The following is a 4811-nucleotide window of genomic DNA, read 5'->3' on the forward strand; positions in this document are numbered from 1 at the left end:
CAGCCAGCATACTGATGCTGTTTGTCAGGACACACACACACACACACACACACATATACACTTACAGCCATACACGCTTGTACACAGCCCTGAGATTTCACTGTCTGAAAGAGCTTCCTGCAGGCAAGTTCTTGATCGTGTCTGTGTGTGTGTGTGTGTGTGTGTGTGTGTGTGTGTTCTCCTGTCCAGCAGGCCATTTGTGCCATTTTTATTAAATTACCCCTTGTTTTGTTTTCCAATCTGATTACAGCAGTGCATTCTGGTCAATAAAAAACTCCTCCAAATCTAAAAGTATTGGCGCTGTGGCGCGCCAGCCACTCCGAACCGAAAGCATGATAAAAATACAGCTATGCAGCATGGTCGTCTGGACCGGAGTACCTTTCTGCTCTCTCTGTGTGTGTGTGTGTGTGTGTGTGTCGACTAGGAGACACTCTGGACCCCATTTGTGGTTTCTGTCTGCACTCTCTCTGGGTCTGACTGCTCACTGAATATGAATGGTATTGACCTGGCCCTGACTGGGAGAGACTGGGGGGGGGGGGGTTGTGAGACAATAAGAGAGAAACAGGGATGGGCAGATACGGGAGAAAGAGAAAGTTTTTCTGTGTGTGCGCACGTTTGTTTGTGTGTGTGTGTGTGTGCGCGTTTGTTTGTGTAGGAAAAAAGCCTGGGATGATGATGTGGTCACAGAAAAGAAGAAAGGAAGTGGTGAAAAGAGGAGTGGAAGAAGGAGAGAGAGAGTGAGAGAGAAGGGGGTGAAGGGAAGGGGGGGGGGGGTCGTTGGACAATTCTGACCCAGCACACAGAGAGAGGAGGGAGGCGTATCTCGTGCTTGGCTCCTGCCTTGGGTCATTACTGCAGGGAGATCTGTCATGTCCTGGATAGGATGAATGGCGTCATTGTGCTCCTCTTCCCCAAAATGAACTGAGCCTCCATAAGCTCATCAGCACGAGATGGACGCTTGTGTAACGCTCAGTATCTCCCGCAACCCTAATTACAGTAACAGTGCGTCAGTGCCGGCCAGCCAGGCAGCTAGCTAGCTCTCCAGACCACTAAAACGTCCATTTGAAATTGTCCAAATCCCAGTGAACTAAGAGGATATCTCCTGTGTATGAAGAATGGTGGTGTTGGGGTGGAGGCTGCTGATAGATTCTGGATGAGCGATCAGGGACTCGCCAGGCAGACAAAGGGGCCATTGAGAGAAGCGTGTCTCTCTCCGCTCACCGCTCGCTCAACGCCCCATCACACCCCACTTAACGCTAATGGGTGTGAATAGCCCAATCGCTTTCATATTCAAGGTGGTTCCCTTGGGCATCACGCGTGTGTTCTGCATGCTTATGTGTAGGTGTGTGTATATGCTTTTCTTAATTGCATATGTTGTAGCAAGTGTGTGTGTGTGTGTGTGTGTGTGAGAGAGAGAGAGAGAGAGAGGGAGAGAGAGAGAGAGAGAGAGAGAGACTTTGCTCGCGTGTATTTCGTGTGTGGATGCACGTCTTTGGATTTTGTGACCACAGACAGGAAATCTGTTGTGAAATATTGGCTTGGGCTGGAGCATGCTGCAGATTCAGAGGCACCGCAGATATCTGACTTATTTAGTCTTAGCCTTAAGCTAGGGTCAGGGAGTTCAGCCCGTTCCTCGTGCGGGTTTACAGAACACAATAAGGATGTTTGGGCCTGAAGCACTTCTGAACCCTTTCCTCTTTCTCTATTCTATTACCCATCCCTCTACTCGCCCCTCTCATCTGAGTATCCCTCTCTCCCTTTCTCTCTCTCTCTCTCTCTCTCTCTCTCTCTCTCTCTCTCTCTCTCTCTCTCTCTATCTCTCTTGCTCTCTGTTCCCCCTCTCTTTCAGTTGCTCTTTTCCCATCCCGGTTGAACACACAAGGTTATATGCTGTCGGCTGAATCCAAGGTCGTAGACAGAGTCCATGTTCACGCTTGCCATTCCTTACAAGAAAGGATGCTGTGTTCGTCTTTTTTTCCCCCCTTCTCCATCCTCTTCTCCCTCTTGTTCTATTTTTCTCCCCCTCTTCATCTCGTTTTCTCCAAATCAATATGACCTGTGCAGTGGAGCATGTGTCCTGTAAGAGGCCAGCTTTCTGGAGCCACCGCGCTCGGCGGACGGTAAGTCCTAATCGAGTCATCCCCGTGTCGCGCACTTCGCTTACGGGAACGCCCCATTAGGGAGCCAGGGAGAGCCCTCTTCACGACCTTCCCTCGCTGGTGGACGTTTATTTTTTATTTTCTTTTTTTTCATTTTTGTCCTTGTTGTCTTGTTCAGTTGCTGTTTTGCTTCTGGGGGAGGGGGGGGGGTGGGATCTCACGCCTGAGTGCTGGAGTTTCAGAGTGCTTGTCGCAATGCCCCCCCCCAAGCCCTTCACGGGCTAACCGCGCCTCTTTCCAGCAAACGCGCAGCAGCCCTCGCGGCCAAAACCAGCCCTGGAAACACTTCCCAGACATTGCTTATTGGTGTGGAGAGCAAGAGGGTTTCACTTTAAAGTGCAGACAAAACAAGTCTGGCTTTTTTTCCTCTCTCTCCCTCTGGTGAGAGGGGAAGGGGAGTGGAGACATTATTACAGGCATAGCCTTTCCCTTACTTTTTTTCTGGAACCTTCTTTGAGGTTCCTCAGTTCCTTACATCCTCAGTGTCTCTTTGTCTATGTTTCAGTGCCATGGATGGGAGAAATGTTTGTTTTTTTTTTTTTTGTTTTTTTTACCTCCCATCACTTTTCCTCCAGGGTCTCTGTAATGCCTCCTAATCCTCCCTGTTCTTCATTGTGTGTAAGTGCTTAGTGCACAGCCAGGAGACTAGAGTGTGAGGCGTTCAGAGCAGACGGACTGCTTTTGCCTGATATGTATAGAATATATGATTAGTCCAGGCCCTTCGAGAGTGAGGTGCTACATATAAAGCAGGTGATTTAAAAAAGTACTGACGTTTAGTCCGAGCTGGACAATGTGAGATGTTGTAACAGAAGAACAGCAACTCTCTCCGCTCTCTTCTCAGTCTGATCAGCTTGGAGGAGTGTTCTTTTTTTTAAATTTATCAACAGATTGGCGCGTTTTACTTCAGACTGGTACTCTTCAACAACTATGTGACGTGCACAGATGTATTCCTCTCCTGTGTATGCGTTAAATCATGTGCATGCATGGGAACATGTCAACCATATAACACAAAATAAACAGTGCTCTAGATTGGCAGTTGTAAATACACTATCCAAGATGTGACTGTTTTGATTAACCGTTCCCAGTGCTTGACCCAGAAATCTGTTGCTGGTAGCGCAGATGTAATTTCCGTGGTCTTTTAAGCTGTACAGGCTGTCAAAAAGTTAATCACCTCTACTGACATGTCCAAAGGGTCACATCAGCACACTACTGAATTCTCTGGAAGGCCCTGCTTCCAAAGTTAAAAAGACTCTATTAAGGATTTTAAAAGAGGTGAATTTCTGCAGTCTTAATGATGCTGTGTGTGTGTGTTTGTGGGTATGTGTGTGTGTGTGTGAGCGAGCCCACATGTTGTATTTGCATGTGTGTCTTTGCCAGCGTGTTAAATTGGATTATGCGAGGAAAATTGCGATTTTACTGTAACAAGGCTGTAGTAATGATGTTCGGCGCAACTCGTGATTACCATAGTGAAACTGCAGCACTGAGGAGGGAGGAAGGGAGAGGGAGAAGATAGAGCCAGACTTTCTGGCAGGAGCTTCTCCCCCAGTCTGGTGAGTTTGTCTGGGGTAGATTAGCAATGTGCTTGCTCATTCCTTACACACACACCCCTCTCTCTCTGTTTCTCTCTCTGTCTCTCTCTCTGTCTCTCTCTCTCTCTCTCTGTTTCACCTTCTTCTCTGTGTTGTGCTGTTTTGGCAGTTGTTGCACCCTAGCAGCAGTTTTGCTGCTTTCCCGTAAACCGCCCTTCTGGAAACACCGTGGCAGACAAACCCCCCCCCCCCCCCCACACACACACACACACGGCTAACTGGAAGCGAGCCGCACGTCTCTCTCGCAGTTCTGCGCGCGTTTCATCAGCCACCTGCTAATTTATGACTGGAGGACTAATTAAAGGCGCCAAATGTGGCGCTAGCCCTGCTTTAGCCTGAATTAGCTCCCCTTCGTCTTGAGTGGTTGGTAGCATCCACACGCATTGCCCCACCCCCAACACACACACACACACGCCGCAACACCCCTCCCCTTGCCCCTGAAGTCTCAGTCTGTTAAGCTCCTGGCACGGAATGAAAGGCTGCACTACTTAGCTGTCACCCCCCTTTGCTTATCTCAGCATCCAGGCGTGGCGTATTGTGTTTAATTTGTAATTCCCTGTAATTTGCCCGAACGGTGATGGCTCTATCAGGGCTGAAGGATGCCTGGCACGTCAGAGAGAGGTTTCAGGTTGACGGAGCGGAGCGCAACCCCATGCCCGCTGCCCTGGCAGCGCCCAATCTTTTAGGAGGAGGCCCAGCGTCCAGAAATGTCATTAAGATTTTTGCAATCACACTCCTTATTGCCCACTGCGATGAAAGGATAAGTGAACGAAAGAGTGCAGTCGGGGCCAAGGGGTGCACCCTGCGTTGTGGAGAATCTGTGCCACTGTATGGGACTGTGGAATAACGGGGAATGAAACTGCTGTAGATCTAGAACCAGTTCTGCTTTAATGAGTGGATGGCCCTGAAATTTAATTTAATGAAATTTATTGTTAAGAGGATAACCCCTCGAGATGAATCATCTCGTTTTCGAGGGTGTCCTCGGGACCTAAGACAAAGACAATACAGCACATGTATATTCACACTTCACACCCTCTAAAGCTCTCCCTCTTCTCGTCTCACC

The 4811-nt window shown here is 48.7% G+C and overlaps 1 protein-coding gene across 1 annotated transcript in view; it reads left to right on the forward strand.

Moving 5' to 3' along the window:
- Window positions 1-4811, forward strand: part of ttc27 (tetratricopeptide repeat domain 27) — a 116104-nt gene that overhangs the window by 88629 nt on the left and 22664 nt on the right.

The sequence above is a fragment of the Alosa sapidissima genome, chromosome 16 (assembly GCF_018492685.1).
Source record: "Alosa sapidissima isolate fAloSap1 chromosome 16, fAloSap1.pri, whole genome shotgun sequence".
NCBI classification, from domain to species: domain Eukaryota; kingdom Metazoa; phylum Chordata; class Actinopteri; order Clupeiformes; family Clupeidae; genus Alosa; species Alosa sapidissima.